The following is a 14196-nucleotide window of genomic DNA, read 5'->3' as shown; positions in this document are numbered from 1 at the left end:
TCATAATTACTGATATATTTTAATTTATGTCTCCCACTATCTTTTAAAATTTTTTCTACTTACAAATTCAGTAGAAGGTAGAAACAATTGAAAAGGATGACAACGTTTCCTTTATCCATTCTCTTTTTTATTTGGTAAGTTTTTTATTTTTCATGGTTTAGTGTTTTTAAAACTAGCTGAATTATTCTGAGTGTAAAGTTGCTCCATCCTCCTAAGTAAATGTAAGAACATAGTTTACTCTTTGAACATTACCTCCTATTGTAATATTGTTGTCAAAATTTAGTTTTAGTTTTACCTTTTCTAAAACATATGTATACACACAAACATACAATTCATGATTATTTTATGTCAGTTTTTAATCAAATTTACAAACTTTAAAAGTTGATTTCTGTGTTTACAATTGTGTCTTTAACTCCACGAGTTTTCTTTGGGTTTTCTTTTCCTTTGGTTGAAGTAAAGTAGCACTTCTTTCATTCAGGATCTATGGATGGTAAATTCCTTTAGTCTTGTATGTCTGAAAAATGCCATGATTTTGCCCTCATTCTTGAATGATAGTTTGTCTGGGTATAAAAAGTCTTGTTGATAGTCATTTTCCCTGTACATTGAAGGTATTATTCCAGTTTTCCACAGAATATATTGTTGTCAATAAGAAATCTGCTGCCAGACCAATAACTATTTCATATCAATGGCTATTTTTTTCAGTGTAATCTGTCTTTTCATTCTGGAAACTTAAAAATTATTTTCTCCAATGTTCTGCAGTTTTATTACACTATATCTAAGTGCAGATATACTTATTTTTATTTTTACCCTTTAGAATACATTTTCCATCTGAGAACTCCTATCCCTTTTGATTCAGCCTTTAACTCTTTATTTACTTCTTCTCTACAATCCTCCTTTATCTCTTCTTCTTTTTTTTTTTTAGACGTAGTCTTACTCTGTTGCCAGGCGGAAGTGCAGTGACGCAATCTCAGCTCACTGCAACCTCCACCTCCCAGGTTCAAGCAATTCTCCTGCCTCAGCCTCCCGAGTAGCTGGAACTACAGGCACATGCCACCACGCCCAGCTAATTTTCATATTTTTAGTAGAGACGGGGTGTCACCATGTTGGCCAGGATTATCTCGATCTCTTAACCTCATGACCTGCCCACCTTGGCCTCCCAAAGTGCTGGGATTACAGGTGTGAGCCACCACGCCCAGTATTTTTTTTTTTTCTTTTTGAGACAGGGTCTTGCTCTGTCACCCAGGCTGGAGTGCAGTGGTGCAATCTCAGCTCACTGCAATCTCTGCCTCCCAGATTCAAACAATTCTCCTGACTCAGCATCCTGGAGTAGCTGGAATTACAGGCACATGCCACCGTGCCTGGCTAATTTTTGTATTTTTAGTACAGACAGGGTTTTGCCATGTTGGCCAGGTTGGCCTTGAACTCCTGACCTCAAGGGATCCACTTGTCTTGGCCTCCCAAAGTGCTGGCATTACAGGCCTGAGACACGGCACCCTGCCTGATCTCTTCTTCAGGAATATCAATGAAGAAGAGGCTGAGAGCCTCCAATATGGCTCCTCACTGCTCATTAAGGTTTTTATCTGTCTACGTATGCTTCATTATGGCTAAATTTCTCAGAACTATGTACTAATTCATAATTCTATCTCTGTATCCACTTGAGGGTTTAGCTCATCTACTGAATATTTTAACAACTATATCTCATATTTTCAAGATTTCTAACTGGTTTTCTCTCATAACCATCCATTCTTAACACATTTTTTCTTTTTTTTTCTGTTCTACTCACATGCATATATACATATTCCTGTGTAAAAATTTAAGTAAGTCTAATTAGGGTCCTCAGCTTCTATAAAATTAATTCCATATTTAGCATATTTATGTTTCAATTGTTGATTGTATTTGATGTCTTTCATAGCATCTATTTTGAAAGTCTGGTGCACGGCATTTTTTTTTTTTTGAGATGGAGTCTTGCTCTGTTGCCCAGGCTGGAGTGCAGTGGCACAACCTTGGCTTACTGCAGCCTCCACCTCCCACGTTCAAGCGATTCCCCAGCCTCAGCCTCCCTAGTAGCTTGGACTACAAGCTTATGCCACCATGCTCGGCTGATTTTTGCATTTTTAATAGAGATGGGGTTTCACCATGTTGGCCAGGCTGTTCTCAAACTCCTGACCTCAAGTGATACACCCACCTCGGCCTCCCAAAGTGCTGGAATTACAGACATGAGCCACCGTGCTCAGCCATAGGCATATTTTTTAGTGGAAAGCTTTGGGATTTTGTTTGTGTGTTTTGTTTCCTCTTTCTCTCTCTTCCTTCTCTGTGCAATCTTCTCTATTAGTGGTTTTGTAATTGATTCCTTTAGGTGCCACTGACCCTGCACAGAGCCTGGCAGGTCAGGAATCTAGCACAGGGACAATTTTTGAAGGAACTGAAAATCCAGCCAGCCAGCCAAAGGGCAGCTTGGCTCATAGGATTCCAAACTTTCTTGGACAATAGTCCCTGGCAGAGGTTTCAACCTTTTTTCACATGTGCGAAAGTCTTCCCTATTCTTTAATTTCAAATGAGTCTGACTTCTGTTCCCTGTCTTGCACCAATTCTTTTTGTCCCCCTTATCTTTGCAGAAGTCAAACCTTAAGCTCCACCCAGAACTCAGCAGACTTTAGCCCTGCTCATGACATTTAAGTTTTTCCATTTCATGAGGATTGTTCATGGGGATATTTATCTTGTTTTTCAATCTGACAATATCTTTTTATTTTCTCAATATATGTTGTTAACAGCTGGAATTACTTGAACGTGGATTTATTAAGCCATTTTGACAGGGGTCATTTACTACTTTTGTATTCAACAACATAAAGAAAAATCTACTTACATTTTTAACAGTAACATATTCCTTTTAAATGTAGCTCAACTGGAAAAAAAACTAACATGAAATGAGAATTCATTTGAATTGTTAAAGATATCTTTGTAATTGAAATGTTTAATATGTTTTTCTTTGATTAAAGTTTTTGATATCTCTGGAGACATTTTTTAAATGTTGGTGGCAATGTTATTACACAGCAATTTTGGTTCTTGCCTATTAAGTTATAAATATATTCTATTTTCAGAAAAACACTCAAACACAAAATTTAAAACTTCTTGCAATACACTGTTTATGGACTAAATACTAGACTGCAGATAGTAAATATAAATTTAATGACTAGTTTAGAGAACCACAAAAATATATGCCAAGATTCTCCGTTTAAACCATAGGATAGGAAATTCAAAATACGTCTATCTATGGATCTTTTGGTCAAGCTTTTTTCTAATGCAATCAGTCCTTTGGCAAAACTCATTTGAAAAAAAATTAAAAACACTCAAAGTAATGTGCAAAGTTTTAATTTACCCTAACATTTGATCCCAAACACATGAAAAATATTTACTTTACTTCCATTTTTTGCAAACTGCTGAAAAATAATAAAGTCTCTGAATCTAATATTAGAATTAGGAGTCAATGCACTGATTTCCTTTCTGATGAAGAATTTGATTCTTAACCAAGATAACTGCTTTCTTTGCTGTGGCTGGCTACACACACTCTCCTTCCTAATCTGAAATCTTGCTAAAGATGACTTTATGCTTCTTCGTCCAGATCTGATCAAATCTAATGTGGCCTGCAGAGGATGAACGTGGGTATCAGTAACAGGCACATCTGCAGTCATGAAGCACCCCCAGCTCACACCTCCTTAGTACTCCTAAATGTCAGGTCACCTAACCCCAGCACACCTCCTGTCTGGCCTCTTCCTCAATGGCTAGCCCAGGGCCACATCTCCACAGATATTATTAACTAACAGTGCAGAAAGGCCCACCAGTAGATCTCTGCCTTCCCAGTAAATGGGTCACTTCTGGCAACTCTAAGTTTCTCCAGAGGGACAGTATAGGCCACAAATTGCCACATAGCTTCAGACATGCCATTTAACTCCCCACTGGAGAGTCTAGATAAAGATCTGTGTCCCAGCCTATCTGACAGCCTTGTGTAAGAATCCCAAAGGTATTATATTTAGAAGAGCTTTGAGGACTGTATTATTTTGTTATCTGTGGTTATCCATCTCTGGATATGAGGCCATCTCACCACATAATAAATAGCCTGACAGCTCAAATTTCCAGCCCTACTACTCATCATGCTCATTGTTTTAGTCCTGAATTATATGTACCTTGGCAAAGTGAAGAGAATTATTTTTCACCTGTCATTCTGAGTCTGTTACACTACTATACACATATACAATTGAATTCATCATTATGCAATTATGTACAGAGCTGGATTTTCCTTGTGTCTGCTGAAACAGAGCTACTGTGTAGTGAAAGCCAAATGCAGTTTGAAGAAGGTCCACAGTAATTCAGAAAAGAGAATTCATGCTTTCTGGGTAAGGCAGCTCATCACCGAGACATATATCAACAGGAGGGCAACCTTTGGAGCAATCTCTGCTCCACGGGACTTAGAGTTCTTAGTTTTGAAGGCTTGGACATTTGATTTTGTTGTCACTGAGATATGATCAGGTTTTAGGAGACTGAGATTACCCATTACCTAATGCAGAGCAAACCAATAATTCAGTTAGGATGATTTTCGCTGCAATTAATACAAAATCCCAACTATCCTTCTGATTGGGGCAAATGGAAAAAATAAAAATATAAAAGGAAATTTAAAAAAAGAAAATCCCAACTAAACTGGTTTAATCTATGATCTAGAATTACAATATAACCTTTTATGCTATACTGAGGATTAAAAGCCCAAAGGCAGAGCAGGCGCTGGCTCCCTTCATCTACCTCCTCTTTGGCCCTACTCACCTCTGTGTGTTGCTTGTCTTCCAGCTGGGAGCAAGATGGCTGCCAAGCCACCCAAGCACGACTATATCCAATGGAGAAGAAGGGCTTTTCTTTCTTTGTGATCATTTGCAGGATTCCACACCACCACACTTCTAGTAGGTCTCATTTGGTAGACTTGGGCAAGTTAGACACCCCCAACTAATCCTCGGCAAGTAGAACAACACAATTATCATGAGTGATGTGGGAGAAGCATCAGGCTTTATCTCTGAACTGAGGGTAGGGTAGTCTTCCTTGAGGGTAATTACTTAAACAATGCTGCACTTTTACTAGCAAATGATAAGAAGAAAATGGCTGCTGGGTAGACAGCTAAGGGTGTCTATTAAGTTGCCAAAGTTTTCATCCATAAAAACAAGGAGAAATAAAACTACCAAGCATCAGTCCCTAATTTCGCTGATCAGTAGCAAATCCAGGTTTCTAGCCCCAATCTCTACTGAGTTACAGAGCTGTGTTTCTAAACATCTCTATTTGCATGATCTGTAGGTGCTTATCATGTCTAAAATAGAATTTATATGATTTCATTCTCAGTCCCCAACTTACATCCTCCCCAAACACCCAAACATTTTCCTTCCACATCGTCCCAGACATCCAAAATCAAAGATAAAAACCCATTCTCAGCTTTTCCCCCTCCTTTGACCCACATCCAATTGCTCACCAAATCCTGTTGATTCTATCTCCTAATTTTTTTAAGGACCGAAGTCAGATCAGTGGTCTTCAAAACTGTTCATCTTTCTTCCTTTCTACCTCTTCTTCCTGTACATAGGCCATTATCACCACTGTTTCATTCTCAGCTTCTTCCTGCTGGCTATGGAAGAAAATTCACCTCCTTAATATAGCACCATAGACTTTCCACAGTTTGTCTTGAATCTGCCTCTGCAGTTTCATCTTAAATTTCTCTGTCACCTAGACCCATGCATCATACAGATGACTTGAAATTCCCCACATGTGCCATAATCTCACAAATCTCCATGACTTTGCCTTTGCTGTTCCCTCTGCCTCATACTTCTTTGACCTACACAATTCCTTGTCAAACCCCTGCAAATATCAGTTCACTTTCTCTAAGATGCTTCCCTGAGTCCCTGGTAGACCTGCACACACCTCACTTCAGAGCTTATCCTACTCTATTATCCTCTCTCTATGACTGTCTGTCCTTCTCCTGAACTGTGAGCTCCCTTTTTTTCATTTTTGTAGATCCATTATTTGGTTCACAGAAGGCAGTTAGTAAATTTATTGAATGAATAAATCAGTGAAAAGCCAGCTTGTAAAAAAAGTAGGGTTGATCAAGGAGGGGCAGGACTCATTTGTTCATTCATTCATAACTAAACACTTATTTCTCTTCTAACATGGATGAAATGCTAGATCACGTTTATCAAAGATATAAAACAACCTCTCCTGCCTTTAAGAATCTCATATTCTGTTCAGGGTGGTAACACATACAAGTAACCATTCAAGGTAAATTTTCAAACCTATCTCACTGTCTTAAGTCCTCTTTAAAAGTAACTTTTCTATTTTTACTCTTTGGACAATTTGGATATTCCATCTAGAGTTTCTTTTACTTGGCCTAAAATTAAATTTAACTAGTCCCAGTGGAATTGTGGTGCCTTTCTTGTTCCTGTCTATTGTTTGCCAAGAGCCCATGGGTATAGTGGTGAGCTATCACAATATCCAGGAGATGCTACACAACACTGAAAAATATTTTTTGATTGTGCCTAAATAGCAAACAGCAATGGATTCCTCAGCCATTTCCCTGCCATCTCAGGAACTGCCTTCAAATATGAAGAGTGATTTCCGTTTTGCCTTTTTTCTCTTCCAGATTAATAAAAACCCAAGGACCTGAGCTCTGATGAACTACCTATGGAATTTCCTTTGAGTTTATTTTTTTCTCTCAAATTCAAGACACTATTTTTTACTTCCTTCTTGATTTTTTTCCCAGAAATATTTTTATCTTTTTTAAAATAATTTATCCAAACTTCAGTAATAGGCCTGCTCCCTGGAGATAGGGAGCTTGAGTTGGCAAGAGACACTTTCTAGTAGCTTAATGCAAATTGAGAGAGAATACCTGCTAAGCAGATAAATTACAAAGGTGGTTCCTCCCAGCTGATGAATTACACAAAGGCGCCCCCTCCAGGCAGAGGAGTTGTAAAAAAGGTACCCACTCCAGGCAAATGATTACAAAAAGGGCAGCTGTTCATCCCCACTGGCATACAGGTTTTCAAGCAAACCGGGGTTGTATCCAAACCCCCACCAGCCCCCAGGCCAGTTCCCTGGTTCCTATTCTGAGATGGAGATTAGCATGCAGGTGGCTTATCAGGATGTGCTCCTGGAGTAACACCTGTGGAAGGAAAGGGACTGGAAAGGAAAGAAGCAGGATTGGGCGGGGGAAGAAGCTGAGCTGTGATACAGTTTCCACAGAGACCTCAGGGGACCCTACTGAGAGTTCTGAGATAAGAAAATCATTCAGAACTGTCCCAAGTTGGAACAAGGGGACTGGCCCTTTAGATCCCCATGTTGGTTAGTCTTTGGACACAGTCAGCCCCAGCAGAAAGGCTCTCTTTAGCAGTGGCAATCCTACAAGGGACAACCGAGGGCATCTGCCTGCTGGAAGCTCTCCCAGCAAATAGGAAAGTAAGTCGTTCATTCCTGAAGGGGCCTCTGGGCAATGTGCCGGAACTGCCACTGCACACACCTGCACAACCGTATTCATCCTTTTTAGCTTTGGACAGCCCTCCAGTGCTGCCTTGGTGCTGTCCACATTAGCATGTTCTTCCCCTCCCAGAGCCATGACTTTAGATTTGTAAGCTCCACACCAAGCACAGAACAGCCTCAACACAAACCTGCTCGATGCTGAGAGAATACCAAGACTCACAACAGAAGCACCACTCAGAGAAACCATAGCTGGAATTTGGGGATCCTGACCTACGAATTCAAAACAAAGAAATCGCAACGTAAGTGTCCAGGAAATTTTAAGGAGAAATGAAACACAAATCTCAAGTCCGTTGGACAGAAGGAATTCTGAGGAAAAGTGGGACTTCTCAGTTTTCTGGGAAAGAGAAGGGAAGAGCCATTCCAAGGAAGAGGCAGGGCTGACTCAAGCAGTCGGAGGAAGGGGAGGGGCTTTGTCTGCTGCTGGCTGAATTGGACGAGGCAAAGGACTAAACTGGTGCCAAGAAGGATGGCAGCTCAGGGACCAAAAGAAAGGGGCCTACATTAAGGCGGGCTCTGGGTAGTGTCAGTGCCAGGTTAATCCTGGAATCAAGAGGATTCCTAGACTAAGCTGGTAAAAAGAAGAAAAAAAGGTGAAAGTCTACCTGGCCATTGAAAGGGGGATATCCTGGGTTCAATCCTTGTGCCTAACACAGAGAAATACCTCAGAGATAGTGTCTGGCATTGAGGGAGAGAGGCTCTGTCCATGTATGTGAACTACAGCCCTGTGGCCAGAATAAGGCTTTGTGGCTCAGAAACTGAGTCTGTAGGCTGTGACACTGGACATGTAGGGCCACATTTGGAGGCCTGAGAAGCAGCTCAGGTGTTAAGAGGCACATGAGGGCCTGGAAGAAATAGGATTTTATGAATCATGGACACCCCCTGAAAGTCACATTTAGTATAATTTACTATCCAAACACATGGCCAGACCTGGGGAAATATTTGTTCTTACCTCTCAGTTATAAAAACCCCAAATACAGAGCTGAGAACTCCAAGGGATAAAACCAGGATATGTAGACATGCTTTCACTGAAAGGGTTCATGTGTGATTTCAGCAGGATAAGCACAAAGCTTACACTGACTACTGCATTCCAAAAAAAAGGATGCATTCCATGTAAGAAGAGAATTCCCTGGACTAACGTTCCCACTTAGCCTTCACCATTGGAGGTCTGCAATCTCCCTGATATCCTCCTAGATCTGAGGATGGAAGGAAATGAGACAAACCCAAATGACACCATTATATTCTCTGGTGTCTGTTCTTTAAACGGCATGTCACAGGTTTCAAGAATCCATGGAGGTTGCGATTTGTCTTTGTGTAGTGCAAAGATGTGTGGATGAAAAGGTGGCTCTGCTCTGCCTCTCATTGCTACTATTAGCAACAGCCAGTCTCTAGCTCTGATCACTGAGCACTAGCTAATTCAGAAGCATGCCCTGGTACTGTGAAAGTTAGCCTTCTGCAGAAGAGGCAGGTTGGTTTTCAGATCTTGCCAAAGGAAGGTTGGATATGGGGTCTCTTAAGAGAGTCTTTGGGTCTTGCAATATGCTTACAGCTAGGGGTTTCTACTGAAGGGTGTATGGGGAAAAACTCTCTTTCTAACTGCATTTTCCCTCTACTCTTACACCACCACAACAACAATCATCAACACAGAAGACTTCCCAACACAGAATGTGTGGAGTTTTTCCCCACACACCAAGCAGCAGACTCCAGCTGGGTGTCCTCCAATTCAGTTCTGATGCTACCTACCCAGAGATAGTGTCAGATCTGGCCTGTTGGGGGCTCAGTCCCCAACATTGCTCCCCACACCCCCCCAAGACACCAGTCGCAAGTCTGGGCCTCTGAAACTTCTGACAAACTGGCTTCAAGTTGAGGTTCCCAAAACTCCTTCTTGGAGTTCGATTAATTGGCTGAAAGGACTCACAGAACTCAAGGAAATAATTACTTACACTTACCACTTTATTATAAAGGGGATTACAAGGGATACAGATGAAGACACATGTAGGGCCTACCTGGTGCCCTGGGTTCAAGAACCTCCACATGTTCAGCTATCTGGAAGCTCACTGAACCCTGGTCCTCTTGGGTTTTTAAGAAGGCTTCATGACATCAGCATTCCTTCCCCTGAGGTATAAGGAAGGACCCTCTCTTGGGAGGGGCTTAAGGCCCACAATCAGAAAGGCAGGGAACATTAGAGTCCTGCCTTAGGCAAGGTGAAAGGAGGGCAGGAGAAGGTCCAGGGCTGCCCCTGAGGCCTCACACACCTAACAGTGTAACAAAAGACTGGAACAAGGGCTATGGGAGTAATGAGCCAGGAAATGTGGATGTAAACCAATATGTGTGTGTGTGTGTGTGTGTGTGTGTGTGTGTAAGGAAGGGAGTGAAACTCAAGGAAGAAAAGCCTGATCACATCTGCTGGCTCTTGATTAAGTGGAAGGGAGTGAGTTCTGGAAACTTCTTCAATCACCTATCATTGCTCTTAGCCAATCATAGACCACACTTGTGAAATTTAAGTTGAGGAAAAACCCACAGAAGGGAAATATTCCTATATAAAATTTATTTTTTCCCTGATGTTTAAACTACCTTAAAACTAAATTCCATAGTGTTTAAGCCACCTTAAAACTAAAAATTAAATGAATATTTATTGAGTCTCTACTATATGCCAAGTACTGTGCCACTTCCTAGAGACAAGCAGTCAACAAAAACAGATGCAGTTTCTATCTTCCTGGAGCTAATGCTCTTATGAGAAGACCTAGTGCGTGAGCAATTGATAAATAATAGCATCTCTCATAGATGCCTGCAGAAAAGCAACGTGGTGCTTGGAGAGCATAACAGAGAGGGGTTTAGCTGAGTCCCAGAGACCATGGAACAGTTCCTTTAAAAATGAAGAACTGAACTGAAATTTAAAGAATGGCTAAGAGTGAACTCAGCAATGGATCAGGGTCAGGATAATATAAGCAAAAGAACAAGCTTCACTAAAGCCAGTGAGATCAGAGAGAGCTAGACAAGTGTAGTGGGAAATAACTTGGATCAGTGACTCAAAACCTAAAAATGTATCAATGCTGGGGCTTCAGGCACTGTGATAGACAGAGGGAGAAATTTTAAGGACAGGTGACGATTGTGTTGTCCTCAAATTGTGCCACATGTGAAGCCAACTACATGATATGCTCTTGAGTCCACCCCACCCCGCACGTCCTCCCTGGACTCAGCCTTTTAATCAGAATAATGAGATGATCACTGTAGCTCAGAGGAACGAAGTATAATTCAAGACCTACATGATAGAATAATAGAGTTTTGTAACTGAAGGGGTCCTCTGAGGTCAATTAACCACGCCCCTCATTTTACAGATAACCAAAGTGAGGCCCAAAATGATTGAGCTGCTTGCCCAATGTCACACCCCTAGTTAGTTGTGCAACACAGACCAGATTTCTGCCTCTTAGTAACTATGTATTTCTTCCTCCTAAGGTCAGGTGCCACAATGTACTTCCCAGCACTCACCTATTTGGATACATCCATGCCAGCTGTGATAGGCATGTTTTCACACATTTGCCCCACCCATACCCCCTTATGGTCGACTTTTCCTCCTGGCTATAGCCCTTCTTGTCCTAAATTTATTTGGTACCATGTGAACTGTGCCCTACCTCATACCCGGGTACAGCTGATTGTGTCACAGTGGGAGCTCTGGAATTAACAGGTATTGTCTCTGCCATGCTTCATTCTATCACTCTTTCCATGTTTCTTTGGAATCTAAACTCTTCTTTCCCACGGACAATTCTTCATCCCCACTCCCAGTCCTGGCCTAGTCACTCAGACTATCCCACCAGAGTACTTTCTAGGACTTTTCTGCTGTAGCTATTGAGAAAGTTCTACAGTCACCAGAGTAGACCCACTTTCTCCTGAGAGATGGGGAATCAGACAAGGTAAGTGAAGCCTGTGGATTCAGCCAAAGCTGAAGCCAGCTGTACCTATTTTAGTAATGTGAGCCAATACATTCCTTTTTTAAAACTTAAGTGGTGTATTAATTCATTCTCATACCGCTATAAAGAACTGCCTGAGACTGGGTAATTATAAAGAAAGGAGGTTTAATTGACTCACAGTTCCGCATGGCTGGGAAGGTCTCAGGAAACTTACAATCACACCAGAAGGCACCTTTTCACAGGGTGGCAGGAAATAGAAGCAATCAAGACAAGAACTACCAAACACTTATACAACCATCAGCTCTCATGCGAACTCACTCACTATCATGAGAAAAGCATGGGGGGAACTACCCCATGATCCAATCACCTCCCACCAGGTTTCTCCCTCAACACCTGGGAATTACAATTCAAGATGAGATTTGGGTGGGGACAGAGAACCTAACCATATCAAATGGTTTTTATACTGGGTTTCTGTCGCCATAGCACCAAAAAATAACTGGAATACACAGTGAAAGAGCTGCAATAGATGAATTTTTTTTTGAAAGATGAATTAGTTGACCTGCTACCAAGTAGAATTTTTCTCTCAAAAATTTATAGTGATATACTCAGTGGTCGTCCTTTAGTCAAACAATGTGCGGGAAGTCTAGAAATATAAAGGTCATATGGAGTTGAGAAAGAAATTACTGCTGAAACAAGGCAACACCTGTCCAAGCTAAGGTAATGGGAAACCAAAACAGAGCCAAATTGCCTGGGTCTGAGACCCAACTCTGCCACACACTAACTACATGATCCTGGGTAAGCTTCTCTACCTCCACATGCTTCACCGTACTCATCTGAGAAGGGTATAAAAATAGTGCCTGCCTCAATGGGGTTGTTGTGAGGACTAAACACACGAATACATGTGAAGCATTAGAACAGAGCTTGTGCAGATTTAATAGTAAGTGTTAGCTATTATTATAGGTATTGTGTGATTATTGTTATTAATATTATGGTTAAGCAGAAAAGCCCAGTGGACAGAAAGGAGAGTGGGCCTGGCATAAAGAAGCTAACAGTCATATGGTCATTGGGCCACAGAGGGAGAGACAGGAGTTGTCACTTCTCCAGTTCCCATAGGACCAGCCATACTTCATAAGCTTTCTATACCCTCAAAACTACCCATCGACCCACTTTTCTTTTTTTAACTTTGGCCCCTCTGAGTGGCTTTCTGTTTCTTGCCATCACACAAGCCTAGACGAAAGCATGGCATTTGCACAGCACGATGAAGGACCAACCAGATGGCACTGCCCTGCTCCGCACCATCAACTGTGCCCCAGCTTTTCTCTAATGTGTATTCTCTCCTTCAAAATCCATCTTAGTTCTGCAAAAAACAGCTCAAAAGCAAATGCCTCCCAGCAAAGCCAACATCATCTCAGCCATGTGGAAGGCATGTTATGCCAGCCATAACACAGTGGTTGCCATGGCTTGTAAGAGGATGAGAGGGGATCCTCGAAGTTTCCACCTTCGACGGGCAGGTAGATCATTTCCTCTCTAGGGATCAGGCATCCAGGATTGCCATGTGAATCCAAAGTCTTTCTAACACTCTCTTTGCTAAGTTCTATTCATAGAAAACCTTGGCCTGCCTCCAGGTCCATGTCACATTGTTTGTGACAATGAGGAATGAGGATGTACTCAGCTTTTTCAGAAAAACAAGCTCATGTTTTCAAGACATTAAGGGCAAAACTTTTCCCACAGCATAGAGTGAAGTCCTCTTCATCATACCCAAGGTGCATCATTCCAAAACTCACAAACAAAACGCCCCCTACAAAGAAATCCCAAAGCCACACACATTCCGACTTCCTGGTCAGTAAACAATGTGTCTGAGAAGATTTACCCCGATGCCGGGCCCAATTCCTCCCCAGGAAACGGACTCTTTCTCGTACCTTTTCTCTCCTTACTTCAAAACACATAAAAGACTAAATGAGGGCAGCTGAGTCCACACTCAAGGACAAGAAAACAGCCTCTGGGAGAAGTGAAAATTCTGACCCTGTTTTTCCATCTGAATTTTCACCCATCAAGCTATCAAACTTCATTAAGGCAGGTCTAAACATTCTCACTCATCCTGAGATTCCAGAATTTCAGAATTACAACCTTGACATACCAGGACAGTCTCTGTAACTGCTACCAACCCACAAAGATGGAAACACAAATTCTCCTGTACATATGGTGGGGTTACACCTCAGTAAACCTATTGTAAGTTGAAAATATCATAAGTTGAAAATGCATTTGGTGCATCTAACCTGCTGGACATCACAGCTTAGCCTGGCCTACCTTAAATGTGCTCACAACACTTACATTAGAGCAAAATCATCTATACAAAGCCCATTCCATAATAAAGTGTTGAATGTCTTATGCAATTTATTGGATACTGTACTGAAAGTGAGAAACAGAATGGCTGTATGGGTATTCAAAGTATGGTTTCTACTGCATGGGTATTGCTTTCACAAGTTTGTAAAGTCAAAAAATCATAAGTCGAACCATCATCAAAGAACCATCTGTATAGAAATATAACAGTTATCAACTACAGTATTCCTCTGAAAATTGATTATTAATCTTGCTTGAATAGGAACAAAACAGATAAACATAGCTAATTCCTTCTTTTTACTGCCTGGAAAGTAATTGCACATAAAAGAAGATAACCATTGACTAGATGTGGTACTTTACAAGTGACAGTGATCATAGGGTTAAAAAGAGCCTTGCA

Source organism: Gorilla gorilla, chromosome 19 (genome assembly GCF_029281585.2).
Source record: "Gorilla gorilla gorilla isolate KB3781 chromosome 19, NHGRI_mGorGor1-v2.1_pri, whole genome shotgun sequence".
Lineage (NCBI taxonomy): Eukaryota > Metazoa > Chordata > Mammalia > Primates > Hominidae > Gorilla > Gorilla gorilla.
Note: the sequence above shows the minus strand (reverse complement) of the source record.